General features: G+C 33.8%; 1 non-coding gene across 1 annotated transcript; it reads left to right on the top strand.

The window, feature by feature from the left end:
• The first annotated feature begins 11,817 nt into the window (after positions 1-11,817).
• LOC139860768 (small nucleolar RNA R71) lies at positions 11,818-11,924 on the top strand. Its single transcript, XR_011763390.1, has one exon. It is a non-coding gene; the product is annotated as a small nucleolar RNA R71 (small nucleolar RNA).
• Positions 11,925-13,287: the final 1,363 nt, after the last annotated feature.

The raw sequence follows: 13,287 nt of genomic DNA, 5'->3' as shown, positions 1-13,287 counted from the left end.
GAGTTGGAGGTTGATGTTTTAGCAGAGGTATACGAAATACTATTAAATTTTTACAAGAAAATACTATTAAATACGATACAATTTTACACAAGATATTTATTTATTTATAGAATGGATATACTTAAACCTTGCTACAACACTTATAGGCAGTGTACCTAATCGTACAGTAGTGTAGTTTTTAGTAAGTCCGGTTCGTTCCACAGGGAAAATCTTTAAACAAAGCTTAACGCTATATTAGTTTACTTTTATAAAAATACAAATATATATATAAGTAATATTATTATTATAAAGGGGGGTTTTTACGTCGATTTTAAAACTTTAGTCGCAGTTAAAACCAAATGTAAAATATTAAAAATAAATACAAGACTTAAATTAAAGCGTAAAGTAAATAACGATAATGAAATTGCGAATAATAAAAGAGCGATAAAATAAACTTGCGATAATTAAAAAGTACGATAATTAAAAGTGCAATTAAATACAACAACAATAAAAAATGCGATAATTAGAAGTGCAATTAAATATAAAATAAAGGAAATAAAATATGAAATAAATTAATTATGCTTATTTAAACTTCCGTAATCATGATGTTTGACGTGTTGATTTTAGTTTTATGCCCATGGGTTAATTGTCCTTTGTCCTGGATTATTTAATATGTCCATACGGATTTGTCCATAATAGTCCATCAGTCATAAATATAAAGAGCGAAAGCCTTCGTCAAATTATTCTTATTCCCGAAGTCAAATATTCCAACTAATTGGGGATTCGAATTGTAACAAGGTTTTAATACTTTGTTTAATGAATACACCAGGTTATCGACTGCGTGTAAACCAAGGTTTTACTACTTTGTTAACAATTACACCAATTACCCTTGAATGTAATTCACCCCTGTTTCAACAAGTCTATTAACTATTAATCCAGTTCCGTATTCCGTAAAATGAATAATTATTGGTATTTATAGATATCCCGCCCACCGTGCCCAGTCAAGCGTATGTGGTTATATATAAATACGTCGAATTATAAGTTTGTATATTAAATTAACAAGGTATTTTTTAATTAATATAAAATCCATTAATAACCCATAGTCTAATTTCCACAAGTGTCGTTCTTTTATCCAAACCCCAATTATGGTACAAAGCCCAATTACCCAAATTTTAGTAATTAGCCCAACATCATGATTACTTCGGATTAAATAAGCATAATAATAACTTAGCTACGAGACATTAAATTAAAAAGGTTGAACATAACTTACAATGATTAAAAATAGCGTAGCGTTACACGGACAGAATTTCGACTTACACCCTTACAATATTCGCTAACATACCCTTATTATTAGGATTAAAATTAAAATTAAAATTAAAATATAAATATAAATATATACGATATAGATAGAGAGATGGATATATAAGTTATGAAAAATGATCAGAATTCGGTTGGATTTATAGGGAATTGAGTTCAGGTATACTCCGTGACTCGCGGCCCATTTTGCCTTCAAACTCCGCGAGTCGCGGAGTTTGAAATTACAGCTCACAGACTTTGGAGTCTTTCTTGCCGACGGATTTTTTTAATTTATATAATATATAAATAATTATAAGAATTATTTAAATATTATATTATATTTATGTGCATAGTTGACTTGTAATTTTTAGTCCGTTGCGTCGAGCGTTGAGAGTTGACTCTGGTCCCGGTTCCGTATTTTCGAACTTCCTTGCGTACAATTTAATATCTTGTACTTTGCGTTTTGAATCTTGTACTCTTGTAATTTCGAGACGTTTCTTATCAATAATTGGAACCTCTCTGATTGTCTTTTGTACTTTAGAGCTTTTTGGTCGTTTGCGTCTTCAATTCGTCGAATCTGTCTTTTGTCTTCACCTTTTATTATTTAAACGAATATCACTTTTAAATAGAACAATTGCAACTAAAAGCTTGTCTTTCTTGAGGAATAATGCTATGAAATATATATTCGTTTTTAGCATTATCAAATATTCCCACACTTAAGCGTTGCTTGTCCTCAAGCAATATTGTCTTGAAATACTAGAATCACTTCTTTATTCTTCACACTTTGTACATCAGTGATTTCTATACGGCGGTATAAACAATGGTAGTAACGATATGGTTTACAGTCCCACATGACTATAAAAATTTAGATCCATTAAGGAAATTGGATCTTTATGAAAACATTTGATCTTTTGAAAATTAAATCTAGTTTTTACCCTAGATAAGTTTTCCGGAATAACCCTTTACCGGTGTTTGCAAAATATTTTTGTGGGTTTGATAGGTTTCAGATTTGAAAATTTTAGCTCAAAACTTGCGGTTTTGTGTCACCCACTTGCTAACCTTGTATTAGGAAAGCAACACGTCCAGTTTACTTGTCCCGTATATTACCTTGCGGTAAACTACCGTCCGGTTGTAAAGGAAAGCGTTGAACAAGCAACTGTTAAGGCAATGTCCCCTGACATGCTTTTAATTATGGTCTATAACGTGTCGGACGCAATTACTATCCTTGGTAGGAGCAATAGTAAAGCTCACCCTTATGATTTTTCGGTCTGGCACAAGGTCCTGTCTTTGACCACTATGCAACCACCATTCTTACGGTTGACACCCGATTTAGTTCAGGTGACCTAATGAATTCCAGGTGAATTCCTAGGATTTTACGTTCAATGGTAATGAACGCATTGAAAATAGGGTTTTCAGAAAACAAATCGGTTTGTAATTTTATCAAAATATTTTCTCGTTCAAGCTCGAGTTTCGATATCATTGAATTCCATGAGTTTGTAATTCTCAATCTTTAAGGTCAATCTCAAGGATTGAGTAATATCAGTCTTAAAAGCTGATTTTTAATCTTTTAAGGAGATTATCCTTTCTGGGGATCTGATTCATTAGTCTTATCCAGCTAATTTGCATGGTGCCCCCCCATTTTACGAGATAAATCCTTCTCATGGTTAGGATAAATCTGACCACTTGGCGACCCTGTTTAATGCTGAGGTCCGTGGATTTCCTGCTGATTTTAGTGATGACTTTTCTAGATTTTTCATCAACCTACAGCTGGTCTGGACGACAACTTCATGACCTAAATCAAGAAGCGCGTTACTTTTTCGGAAGACTTTACTTCCTTTTAATGATGGAATTGATTCATCGTGTAGATCCATCTTTCTTACCGTAAATCAGGTAAAACTTTTTAGTTTAGTCCAAAGCAAAAGTATTTTCAGTTATTTGTACAAAAATATGTGATATATGTTTTGAATAACTTAGAGAATTTTCCCACACTTGGCTTTTATTTCCCTTTTTATTGTCCTCTATTCCATTTTAAATGAATTTTAACATTTTGGTTTGTTTCTCAATTTATGTCCTTTTTGAGGTAACAATAATTTCGTTGTTAACACCTAGTTTTATCGTTCATAAATATGTATAAACATGATTTTGAGTTCATTTAATTGAAAATTTTGAAAAATTTTACTAGAATTGGGTAGTCAGTATATAAGACTAGGGCAGTTCTTTATTATCAGAGAGCACTAGATTCTAATACAACTACTGCTTTACTAGTATTTTTAATGGTAACCCAGTGTTTAAGATAAAAATTTTAAAATTCGAAAGAATTTAACCCCTTCCCACACTTAAGATCTTGCAATGCCCTCATTTGCAAGAAATCAGTAACAATTTAAATTATTGAGGGTGATTTGTGTGAAAATGATTAAATTTTTACCAAAGTTTCCAAATATATTGGCGTTTGTTTACTGAATGATAAATGGTGCATATCATTTGTTCATTCCGTCTTGTTGTTATTTCACATATATTTTGCATCTTGTCGTCAAAATTAGTTGCTTTTGCTGAACTTAATGCCAGTCTTTGAAAATGCGTTGTTTTACCCTGTTGTGTACATAAGATAAACTGTAAACATATATACATATTTTTGAAGTTTGGTATATTACCCCACATTCAAAAATTATTAAAATCTAAGAATAAAAGTTAGAAAATTATAAAAACTATTACAATATTAACATAAGTATTAAACGTATCAACATTACAAATTACAAAATAAATAAAACTAAGTAGACTAGGGATGATACTGATACCAATAGGGGTTCCAAGCATAACCATAGGTGCTATAGAATGCTTCGGCAGGGTTATACGTAGGATACGGTGGTTGCATCTCTATAGACCAGGGAGGGAATATGGGTTTTGGCGTAGGAATATAGTTTCTACCTATATGTTGGCAATGAGCTATGATTTGGTTTTGATGAACTTGCCAATCTTCAAATGCTCTCTGTCTAGCATTTTCGTACTCCTGTGAAGCTATAAACCTTTGCATTTCTTGCATTTCATTTCCCCCTCCTACATTACCTTGCTGTTGGTTTCTCTCAACCTGTGGATGTCTACCATGGTATTGTACTGCGGCGTTATTTCGCCTCTTCAAAACTTTCGCACCATGGTATACATTTAAACCTATAGTATCGCGGGGTTCTGGTTCTTCGACTAATAATCCCCCCGACTTATATCCACACCGAGATATTCAGTAATCAAAGTAATAAAAATACCACCTCCTATTATGCTATGCAGTCTCATCCCCCTAACCATAGCTGATAAATAATAACCCACATAATAAGGTATACTTACAGCGCTTTGTGGGTCTCGAATACACATATGGTAAAACAAATCCTGTTCATTTACCTTTTTCTTGTTCTTACCTCTTTGTGTAATCGAATTAGCTAAAAACCTATGAATCACTCTTAATTCAGCTCTATCTATATCCAAATAAGAGTAATTTCCCCCTTTGAATCGGTGATGGCTTGTCATTTGACTCCATACACCGTGTGTATCAAAATTTTCATCTATCTTTCTACCATTTAGTATCAATCCTCTACAATCGGCAGATGCTAACTCCTCAGGCGTATATATACGTAAAGCCTGAGCCATGTCTAGTAAAGACATGTGGCGCATCGAACCTCCTAACAAAAATCTAATAAAAGATCGATCGGTTAAACTAGCTACCCAATCATTTAATTCTATACTACACAACAATTCTTCACACCATACTTAAAATTTGAAATGCATAAAATTAAAAATTCATATTTTAAAAATTAAAAATTCACACCAAACTTAATTTAAAAATTTCAAATATTTACAATTTTAAAAATATTGTTTTTACAAAGTTTACAATATTAATTTAAGATTTATATATTAATTTTAAAAACATGGTAAAAATAAAATTAAAAATCTTTTTGGCTTTTTATCCCACTTTAATTAATCAAATATTATCAAAAATATGCGCCCCTCTTTTCGGTAAAGTAATTTCGGTTCCAAGACCTAAACGTTAAATTTCGCAGTGATGTAATAAATTTTTGAATGATATCAATAATTTCGGTCGCCAAACCTAATTTTATTCAATACCAATTTAATACTTTATAGTGAACAAATTAGCGTTTATTATCAAAAGGTTAAAAATAAAAATAAAAAATAAAAATTGTACAGACTTACCTGTGAGATAGTATTCTTAGTTATATGATCTATCCCATTCATAAGATAGTCGGTTTAATTGGTTTTCCATGGCTACATAGGCGTAACCTCGAGCATTCAGTGTCTTTTCTTCTAAACATATGAACGGTCCGTCTCTGCATAAAGTAACAAATTCGGTATTTGAATAGGTTTGATTATTTGAACATTTACCTCCATGTGACCATTTTCCGCATTTGTGACATCGTTCTAGGTGTCGTGCTCTTCTTTTCGCTGCGGATTTTGATTTTCCTTTACCAAATTGTAACTTATTATCTTCGCATCTGGATTCTTTTCTTACTCCGTCCATTCTTTCTTTGATTACTGATACTATTTCACTCGGAAGTGTGTCATTATTACGTTTAGTGATCAAAGCGTGTAGCATTAGACCATGGTTTAGTTCACAGGCAGTCTTCATTTCATAAAAACCTAAAAAATAAAAATTCAGAATGGGGGGAAGAAGACTAGTTCTTTAGGGTCTGCTAGGGAAAGACCATTCGGGTTCCATTTTAGAGAACTACACGAAAACAGACAATCTAACTCTAACAGAAATACATAAACCCCCTATACTTAGTTGAAATTGTGATTAACATTATTTTCAATTGAATCATCAACAACTTGTATATCTTTGACTTTTACTTCAATCCATTTGTTGATTTCCTCCGTAACTTTCACAAATTCAACTAACACTGCCTTTTCTTTTGACGATAAATTGGATATTAGTCGGTTATATAGCTTAAAGTTTCCTTTAATCTTAGCATCGTGAATCCGTTTATAAAGTTTCTTCGTTGACCTGTTAAAAATGGGTTCATCTAATTTTGTATCATCAACGGCATTCTTTGTGATTGGATCATCATTAAGTGTTTCTTCATCTTCCCCACCCTTATGCGTTTTTATTGGTCTAACAGTTTTGGTTTGTGGAGATCTAAACTTTCGGTTCATAAAGGTGATCGATGTATCACCATCCCTAAGTGTCATTCTACCTTCTCTTACATCAATGAATGCCTCGGTGGTTGCTAAAAATGGGCGACCTAGAATTAGTGGAATATCAAGGTTTTCCTCCATATTAATCACTATGAAGTTTGCAACAAAGGTCAAACTTCCCACGTTAACAAGTAAATTATTTGCTATTCCAACCGGGTGTTTAATGGTTTTGTCAAATGATTGAACACCTATTTTGGTTGGTTTTAATTACCCATGCCTAATCTTTTGTATAAGGAAAGAGGCATAATATTTGCACTTGCTCCTAAATCTGCGAGTCCATTATATACAGCACCATCATTAAGTAAGCAAGAAATGATAAATTCACCCGGGTCTCCTGCTTTAGTAAGTCGAGTTGGTTTGTAAACTTTTTTCGGGTGTTCTTTCCTTGATTCTTTCATTTCTATTTGAATTTCTTGTTCACATTTTTCTTCGTTTCTTGGAATGGGAGGTTTGTATAGGAATTCTTCTTCATCACTCAAATTTGAATCCTCCCTATATTCCAATTTTGATTTTTCATATGTTGTTGATAACATATTTATGTTTTCATTTTGAAGGTTTTCTTGGGTGGTGAAATTATGATTAACTTCATTGTCAACTTCCATCGGACCATGTATGTAATGTTTAACTCTGTGACCATTAACTTTAAATTCAATCCCATTTGAATTTATCAATTCTACTGTTCCGTATGGGAAAACTCTTTTGACTATGAATGGTCCAGACCATCTTGATTTCAATTTTCCAGGAAATAGCTTGAATCGTGAATTGAAAAGAAGAACTCTGTCTCCTTCTTTAAATTCTTTTGAACTTCTGATTCTTTTATCATGCCATTTCTTCGTTCTTTCTTTATAGATTAACGAATTTTCGTATGCTTCATGTCTTAATTCTTCTAATTCGTTTAGTTGACTTAACCGTAGACGTCCAGCTTCATGTAAATCAAGATTACATGTCTTCAAAGCCCAAAATGCTTTGTGTTCAATTTCTACTGGAAGATGACATGCTTTTCCATAAACAAGTCTAAAAGGTGTGGTTCCAATTGGAGTTTTGTAGGCTGTTCTAAAAGCCCAGAGTGCATCCTCCAATTTAATGGACCATTCCTTCGGATTTGATCCTACGGTTTTCTCTAGAATACGTTTTAAAGCTCGGTTGATATTTTCAACTTGTCCACTTGTTTGTGGATGATATGCGGTGGAGATTTTATGAGTTACTCCATATCTTTTAAGAACTTTCTCAAGTTGATTATTACAGAAATGAGTACCCCGATCACTTATTAAAGCTTTCGGTGTTCCAAACCTTGCAAAAAGACGTTTTAAAAAATTGACTACAACTCGTGCATCGTTAGTTGGGAGAGCTTGTGCTTCCACCCATTTAGATACATAATCAATGGCTACGAGAATATAGAGATTATTATGAGATTTTGGAAATGGACCCATAAAGTCAATACCCCAAATGTCAAATACTTCACATACTTGGATGACATTTTGTGGCATTTCATCACGTTGAATTATTTTTCTGGCCCTTTGACAAGCATCACAGGATTTGCAAAGAAGGTGTGCGTCTTTGTAAATTGTAGGCCAATAGAATCCAGCATCATAAACTTTTCTTGCTGTTAGTTGAGGCCCATAATGCCCTCCTGTTGGTCCTGTGTGACAATGGTTTAATATTTTACTAGCTTCATCTCCAAATACACATCGGCGTATTATTCCATCGGGATAACTTTTAAACAGATGTGGATCTTCCCAGAAATAGTGTTTTATATCACTGAAGAATTTCTTTCGTCTTTGGTACGATAATCCTTTTTCAAGGAATCTACATACTAAATAGTTTGCATAGTCTGCAAACCATGGGATTTGATTATAATCTATCTTCAATAGATATTGATCAGGAAAGTTGTCTTGTATGGCCGATTCATTTAGAACTTCTAATTCGGGATTTTCAAGACGAGAAAGATGATCAGCGGCGAGATTTTCTGCTCCTCTTTTATCTCGGATTTCAATATCAAACTCTTGTAAGAGTAAGATCCAACGGATTAATCTTGGTTTAGCATCTTGTTTTGAAAATAGGTATCTAAGAGCAGAATGGTCGGTATAGACCACCGTTTTTGCTAGAACGAGATATGATCGAAATTTGTCAAAAGCAAAGACAATAGCAAGGAGTTCTTTTTCAGTAGTTGTATAGTTCGTTTGTGCTCCTTGTAACGTCTTACTAGCATAATATATAGGTTGAAATCGTTTTTCAATCCTTTGTCCTAAAACGGCTCCCATTGCAAAATCACTTGCATCGCACATTAGTTCAAATGGTAGATTCCAATTTGGTGTTATCATGATCGGCGCATTAGTGAGTTTCTCTTTAAGAATATTAAAAGATTTGATACACTCATCTGAAAAGATGAATGGAGCATCCTTTTCTAGGAGTTTATTCATAGGAGTGGCAATTTTAGAAAAATCTTTTATGAAACGTCGGTAAAAATCGGCATGCCCTAGAAAACTCCTAGCTCCTCTAACATTGGTGGGATGTGGAAGTTTAGCAATTACATCTACTTTAGCTCTATCCACTTCAATTCCTTCTTTTGAAATTTTATAACCAAGAACGATGCCTTCTTTAACCATGAAATGACATTTCTCCCAATTAAGTACTAGATTTGATTGTTCGCATCTAATAAGCATTCGTTCCAGATTAACTAGACATGTTTCAAATGTATCACCGAAGACTGAAAAGTCATCCATGAAAACTTCCATGCATTCTTCTATCATGTCGTGAAAAATCGCCATCATACACCTTTGAAAGGTTGCAGGGGCGTTGCAAAGTCCAAATGGCATGCGTTTGTAAGCAAAAGTACCATAAGGGCACGTGAATGTGGTTTTCTCTTGGTCCTCGGGTGCTATTGGAATTTGAAAATATCCGGAAAATCCATCTAGAAAACAATAGTAACTATTTTCGGCTAATCTTTCCAACATTTGATCAATGAAAGGTAAGGGAAAGTGATCTTTTCTGGTGGCGTCATTTAATTTTCTATAATCAATACATACACGCTATCCTGTTACAGTCCTAGTAGGAATAAGCTCATTTTTCTCATTTGTAATGACAGTCATGCCACCCTTCTTAGGCACGCATTGAACTGGGCTTACCCATGGACTATCAGAAATTGGATATATCAAACCTGCATCTAGCAATTTAATAATCTCTTTCTTAACTACATCTTGCATATTAGGATTTAGTCTTCGTTGGCGTTGCACATACGTTTTATGACCTTCTTCCATAAGGATTTTATGTGTGCAATACGAAGGACTTAATCCTTTAATATCATAAATCTTCCATGCAATGGCTGGTTTATGAGCTTTCAACACAGAAATGAGTTGTGATTTCTCATTTTCAGTAAGAGAAGACGATATTATTACAGGTAATTCAGATTCACCATGTAAATAAGCGTATTCCAAATGGTTTGGAAGTGGCTTTAACTCTAATTTCGGAGGTTCTTCTATCGATGATTTGTATCGATATCTGTCTTCTTCTTTTAGCATTTGAATTTCTTCTGTTGTTGGTTCATATCCATTAGCTATAAGTGTAGCTAACATTTCAGCTTCATCAATTGGTTCATTACTTTCTCCTAAAGAACATTCTCCTGTTCCTTGTAATTCTGGAAATTCTTCTAATAATTCTGCATGTGCATCTATAGTTTGAATATAATAACATGTATCATCTGCAGATTGTGGTTGTTGCATTGCTCTATCAACTGAAAAGGTAACACTCTCATCCTCTATACTTAGGGTCAATTTCTTACCGAACACGTCTATCATTGCTTTAGCCGTGTTTAAGAATGGTCTTCCTAATATGAGAGGAACTTGAGAATCTTCTTCCATGTCCAGAACAACAAAATCTACTGGAAATACTAAAGTACCAACTTTAACTAGCATGTTCTCCATTATCCCTCTAGGATATTTTATTGATCTATCGGCTAGTTGTATGCTTATTCTAGTTGGTTTCAATTCTCCAAGGTCTAGTTTAGCGTATAGTGAATACGGCATTAGATTTATACTAGCACCTAAATCTGCTAATGCTTCTATTGAACTAAGACTACCCAGAAAACATGGAATTGTGAAACTTCCTGGATCAGATAATTTTTCTGGTATCTTATTCAACAGCACTGCTGAACAATTAGCATTCATAGTAACAGCTGAGAGTTCTTCCATTTTCTTTCTATTTGAGATTAGATCTTTCAAGAATTTAGCATATCTAGGCATTCCTGAAATCACATCAATGAAAGGAAGATTTACATTTATCTATTTAAACATATCCAAGAATTTAGATTGCTCGGCTTCAAGTTTCTCTTTCTTCATTTTACTCGGGTAAGGAAGTGGTGGTTGGTATGGTTTAACATAAGGTTTATCCTTAGCTGTGTTATCTTCATTAACCTTTTCAACTACCGGTTCTTTTTCCTTATCTTGATTAGGTTGGGGTTCTTGTGGAGTAGGAATAGCTTCATCAGAAGTTACAGGTATTTCAGGTGGTTTAAGTATTGTACCACTTCTTGTGGTAATGGCTTTAGCTGTTTCATTCCAGGGGTTAGCATTTGTATCACTAGGTAGACTTCCCGGTTTTCTTTCACCTATTAACCTTGCTAGGTTACTTACTTCTTGTTCCAGATTTTGAATAGAAGCTTGTTGATTTCTAAATGCTTGAGCATTTTGTTCATTAGTTTGTTTCTGAGATGTGAAAAACTGTGTTTGAGTTTCAACTAGCTTCGTCATCATATCTTCTAAATTCGGCTTTTTATCATCGGTTTGTTGCGGTGGTTTGTTTTGAAAATTAGGTCTTTGCTGATTATAAGTATTGTTGGATACTTGTTGATTGCTAGGACCTTGTTGGTTGTTGTATGGAATATTTCTGTTATAATTCTGGTTTTGATTGTAAATCGGTCTTGGCGGTTGATAATTATTCTGATAATTATTTCCAGGCCTTTGGTTTATGTATGAAATATTCTCTCTTTGTTCCATTGTTAATTCAATACTGAGACAATCTTTTGTCAAATGTGGTCCTCCACACTGCTCACAACTAATTCGTATTGAGTGAATATCTTTAGTCATCTTTTCCATTCGTCTCTCGACAGCATTTATCTTTGCGGAAATGGAATCTAAGTCATGGCTAGAATCGGCTCTAGCTGCTTTAGATGATCTAACGATATCTTTTTCTTGGTGACACTCATGTGAGTGGGAAGCAGTGTTATCAATAATTTTGTAAGCATCAGTTTCGGTTTTCTTCATAATAGAACCACCAGCTGCTATATCTATGTCTTTCCTTGTAGTGATGTCGCATCCTTGGTAGAATATTTGTACTATTTGACAGGTGTCTAAACCATGTTGCGGACATCCTCTTAATAACTTTCCAAATCTTGTCCACGCCTCATATAGAGTTTCATTTGGCTTCTGTGTAAAAGTAACAATTTCTGCTTGAAGTCTTACGGCTTTAGATGCCGGAAAGAATTGTTTAAGAAATTTTTCAACTAAAACGTCCCATGTATCAATCGCTCCTTCAGGTAACGATTCCAACCAATCTTTGGCTTCTCCCTTTAAAGTCCAAGGAAATAACATGAGATATATCTGTTCATCCTCCACTTCTCGGATTTTAAATAGTGTGCAGATCCTATTAAAGGTACGTAGATGTTCATTTGGATCTTCCTTCGGCACACCACTAAATTGGCATTGATTAGTCACCATGTGTAGAATTTGTCCTTTGATTTCATAATCTGGCGCATTAATGTCTCGATGAGTAATTGCGTGACCTTGGCCAGTGCGTTTAGCTCTCATTCGGTCTTCCATACTTAAAGGTTCCAGATTCTCCATAATTGAATTTGTTGAATCGGAATCACTAGAGAATTCTGATTTAATGGTTCGTTCCTCAACAATCTCTGTTTGAATGATTGGTGGTTCCAGAGGAAAATTTAGTGGTTCAGGATCTACGAATCGTCCCTGAATATTCTCCGGATTCTCAATTGTGAGGTCGGGTTCAAAAAATGGATTATCGGAAATTTGAACTGGAGTACTTGGTCGACTGGATGACGATTCTAAAGAAAAATCAACGGCAGTAATATTTGCTAAATGTCTTGATCTAGTTACAGGTGGTGAACGTACAAAAGGTGGTGAACGTCTTGCTCGGTGCATTCACTGAATATCCTATTAGTTTTTAAAAGGAAAGAAAAATTATAATAAGTTATCCAATCAATAGACTTTTCTGATTTTGCCCACGTTTTGAATAGCCAAAAGATGCAGCAGAGGGGCAGGATTCGTATGGTCTCAATATAATTGAGGACTGTTTGGCTCCAATAACCCGGTCCACGTACAAATCCAACTATTACTACGAACCAGAAAATTTTGATGTCTATCAATTTAACCACTTAAAATAAATTTTCGAAATTTTAAGAAATTTAGATAAGAAGTAGAATAAAAATCTATGTCCTAAAACTAGAATAGCGAGAAATAAGAAAGAAAAAGAGTTCGTCGAAAAAGGTCGAAAAAGAAAAATGGTTGAAAAATAAAAGGTGACGGAAAAATAAAAGAAACTTATAAAACTTAAAAACACTTGACTAACCTAACCTTATTACTACAACTAACTTAAAATTATAATCGCAAATTGAAATTACTAATTGGAATGATAATTGATACATAGGTAAAAGTTGTCTAAAAAAAATATTAAAGCTTACAGGGAAAACTAAATCCCAAATGGAAATAACTTAAAAAGAATCTAAAACTTAAAAAGGTGTCGCAAAATTCTAAAGTACCTAAATCTTAGTCTAAAGAAAAAAGCACTTAAGGGATTTTACGG

The sequence above is a fragment of the Rutidosis leptorrhynchoides genome, chromosome 7, assembly GCF_046630445.1.
Source record: "Rutidosis leptorrhynchoides isolate AG116_Rl617_1_P2 chromosome 7, CSIRO_AGI_Rlap_v1, whole genome shotgun sequence".
Taxonomy (NCBI): domain Eukaryota; kingdom Viridiplantae; phylum Streptophyta; class Magnoliopsida; order Asterales; family Asteraceae; genus Rutidosis; species Rutidosis leptorrhynchoides.
The sequence above is the reverse complement of the archived record's forward strand: the minus strand, read 5'-3'. Positions and strand labels throughout refer to the sequence as shown.